The sequence below is a fragment of the Arachis ipaensis genome, chromosome B3 (genome assembly GCF_059453495.1).
Source record: "Arachis ipaensis isolate K30076 ecotype BB chromosome B3, ASM5945349v1, whole genome shotgun sequence".
Lineage (NCBI taxonomy): Eukaryota > Viridiplantae > Streptophyta > Magnoliopsida > Fabales > Fabaceae > Arachis > Arachis ipaensis.
The window spans coordinates 98,777,210-98,781,094 of NC_142438.1; the positions used below are offsets into that span (position 1 = coordinate 98,777,210).

At 39.9% G+C, this 3,885-nt stretch overlaps 1 non-coding gene across 1 annotated transcript; it reads right to left on the reverse strand.

The window, feature by feature from the left end:
• Window positions 1–1,198: 1,198 nt before the first annotated feature.
• LOC148571737 (small nucleolar RNA R71) lies at window positions 1,199–1,302 on the reverse strand. Its single transcript, XR_015908613.1, has one exon. It is a non-coding gene; the product is annotated as a small nucleolar RNA R71 (small nucleolar RNA).
• Window positions 1,303–3,885: the final 2,583 nt, after the last annotated feature.

Here is a 3,885-nt window from a genome sequence, read left to right on the forward strand (position 1 = left end):
TTTTCGAAAATCTTATTCCTTTTTCTTATTTTGATTTAAAAATTTAAAAGTTTGGTGTTTTCTTTTTAGTGAAGTCAAATTTTAAATCTTATCTTTTTAAATCTGTTCATTTCATTTAATTTGATTCTTTCTTATCTTATATTTTCAAATCTGTATCTTTCTTTAAATTTCAACTCTCAATCTTATCTTATCTTATTTCAAATTCAAATTTTAAAAACTCAATTTCAAAATTAAATCTTTTTCAAAAATCAAATCTTTTTCAAATCTCCTATCATATCTTATTTTCAAATCTTTCTTAATTAGTTACTTGTTTTCTCTTCCTTCTTTTTCAAAACTTCATAACTAATTCCTCTCTCTTCTATTTTTGAAAACTTCTCATCTCTTTTTCTCTCTTCTTTTTTGAAAATCACACTCAAGTTTTCAAATCTTTTTAGTTCAATTAATAAATAAAATAAAAACAAAAATATTTTAATTCTAATTTCTCTTTTTATTTCTTAAATTTTTGAATTCTTCTACCCTTTTATTCGAATTCTTCATCCCATTCTTTTATCTTCATTCTTCTTTCTTCTTCACATCTCATAGGGAGTTCTCTATCCTTTGACATAGAAACTCCCATTCTCTTTCTTTCTTGTTTTTATTTTTCTTGTTTATGAGTAGGAACAGAGATAAAGAACATCTCTTTAATTCTGATCCTGAACCTGAGAGGACCCTAAGGAGGCGTTTACAACAAGTTAAAGCACAACACTTCGGAAGAGATTTCACGGAACTTTTTGAACAAGAAACTGAAAATACAGACATGGCAGCCGAACAGAATAATGGAGGAGATGCAAGGAAGGTTCTTGGTGACTTCACTGTACCCACTTCTGACTTCTATGGAAGAAGTATCTCCATACCTGCCATTAGAGCAAATAACTTTGAGCTTAAGCCTCAGCTAGTCTCTCTAATGCAACAGAATTACGAATTTCATGGACTTCCACTTGAAGATCCATATCAATTCTTATCTGAATTTTTGCAAATCTGTGAAACTGTTAAGACCAATGGAGTGGATCCTGAAGTCTACAGACTTATGCTTTTCCCCTTTGTTGTCAGAGACAGAGCTAGGATATGGTTGGATTCTCAACCTAAGGAAAGCTTAAACTATTGGGAAAAGTTGGTCAATGCTTTCTTGGCCAAGTTCTTTCCACCTCAAAAGATGAGCAAGCTCAGGGTGGAAGTACATACTTTCAGACAAAAAGAGGGTGAATCCCTCTATGAAGCTTGGAAAAGATACAAGCAACTGATCAGGAGATGTCCTCCTGACATGCTCTCAGAATGGACTATCCTAGGTATTTTCTATGATGGTCTATTTTGGACCATTCTGCTGGTGGATCACTCAACTTGAAGAAAACGCCTGAAGAAGCACAAGAACTCATTTAAATGGTTGCAACCAACCAATTCATGTATACCCCTGAGAGAAACCCTGTGAACAATGGGGTAGCTCAGAAGAAAGGAGTCCTGGAAGTTGACACTCTGAATGCCATATTAGCTCAGAACAACATCTTGATCCAACAGGTCAATATGATCTCTCAGCATTTGCCTGGAGTGCAAGCTGCAGCTAGCAGCACTCAAGACACCTCCTATGATGGAGATGCTTATGATCCAGATCAACCTATAATGGAGGAGGTAAATTACATGGGAGAACCCTATAGAAACACCTACAACCCTTCATGGAGGAATCATCCTATCTTTTAATGGAAAGATCAACAGAAGCCTCATCAAGGCTTCAACAATAATCAAGGTGGAAGAAACCAGAATAGGTTTAATAATAAACTGTTCCCTTTTTCCCAGCAAAACATGGAGACTTCTAAGCAGAGCCTTTCTAACTTAGCAAGCATAGTCTCTGAACTCTCTAAGACCACTCATAGTTTCATAACAAAAACTAGGTCCTCCATCAGAAATCTGGAGGTACAAGTTGGTCAGCTGAGTAAGAAAATCCTTGAGACCCCTCTTAACACTCTTCCTAGTAACACTGAAGTGAACCCAAGAGAAGAGTGCAAGACCATCATTGTAAAAGTAGAGGCCAAATCTGAAGGAGATAGTCTGGCATTGAACGCCAGAAAGAAAGTCTTACTGGGCATTCAATGCCCACAGAAGCACCATTCCTGGCATTGAATGCCAGTAAGGAAGGCCTTACTGGGCGTTCAACGCCCAACGTGACACCAAGGCCAGTGTCAATGCCCACTAAAACTCCCCTATTGAAGAATTGAATGCAACTAAGGCTCATGAGAAGACTATAGAAGTTCCATTGAATGCCTTATTGTAAATCATGGATTTTGAGGATCACTCCTCCTCTGATGAGGAAGAGAAAACTAGGGAAGAGCAAGTTGCTCGGTACCTAGGAGTCCTCATGAAGCTAAATACCAAGTTATTCGGAATAGAGCCATTGGAGGAAGAACCTCCAGTGCTCACCAAGGAACTCAAGGCCTTGGTTCAACAGAAGCTACCTCAGAAGCTGCCGGATCCTGTACGCTTCCTGATTCCTTGCACCATAGGCACCATTACCTTTTAAAAGGCTCTGTATGTGTGACCTAGGGTCAAGTATAAACCTCATGCCACTCTCTATAATGGAGAGGCTGGAAATCTTTGAGGTACAAGCTGCAAGAATCTCACTAGAGATGGCAGACAAGTCAATGAAAAAAGTATATGGTCTGGTAGAGGATGTCTTAGTAAGGGTTGAGAACCTTTATATCCCTGCAGATTTTATAATCTTGGATACTGGGGAAGACAAGGATGAATCCACCATCCTTAGAAGACCTTTCCTAGTCACTGCCAATGCCATCATTGATGTAGTAAAGGGAGAACTGATTCTATAGTAATGGGAGGACCACATCTTGTTTAAGATGCCTAGCCCTAACTCTCCCTCTGACAAAAGAGAGACAGTTGTGCAACACATAGTGTTCCAATCCTCTCTCTCAGTGCAAAGTTATACAGAGCCCCTAGACACCAATTCTAAGTTTGGTGTTGGGCAGCCATTGTCAAGCACTGAAAACACTGGTACGTACTAAGAAGAAAGTACCTAAAGGCTGGAGGGACAAAAAGATCCCCACTGAAAGCCTCTCACCTGGCATGAGAGTTGTCTTCACTGACAATCCATTCATTCCATCCACTGTGAACAAGATCCTGTCTCTAGAGCATATGGAGCTCATCCATGAGAGCACAGGCAAAAAGTTCACTATATGGGGTGAAATTCTGAGTCCCTATCCATATCTGTAAGGAGCTAACCATCAAGCTAGTGACGTTAAAGAAGCGCTTGTTGGGAGGCAACCCAACCATAATTAGTTATTTTTGCTTTTTTTCATTAAGTTTATTTGAGTTATATCAGTTTAATTTTTATATTTGTTTAAGTTTGTGATCATGTGCAATAGTTAGAACAGAAACAAAAACAGGCAGAGCTGGAAACATAACACCCTGGAGTAGGTACCTTGCTAGCGTTGAACGCCAGACAAGGGGGCCAGAGTGGGCGTTCAATGCCGATGAGGAGCAGCAATGCTGGCGTTGAATGCCAACCAGGGAGCATGAAGCTGGCATTGAATGCCAGCCAGGAGGCAGAAACTGAGTGTTCAATGCCAAGAAGGAGGCCCTCAATGGGCGTTCAATGCCCTATAAGGAGCATATAGCTGGCGTTCAGCAGGAGCTGGGCGTTCAACGCCCACAAAGGGGCAAGGAATTCGAATTCCCTAGCCTTCCAAGACCAGTGGGCCCCACAGAATCTCCACCTTCTTCTCTCTTCTACTTTCACTCTTCCCCACACACTCTTCCCCATAAACCCTCAACCAATCACATCCATATCTTCTCCCAAAACCATCATAACCCCCACCCACTTCAAATTCAAAATTTTCCACCCAA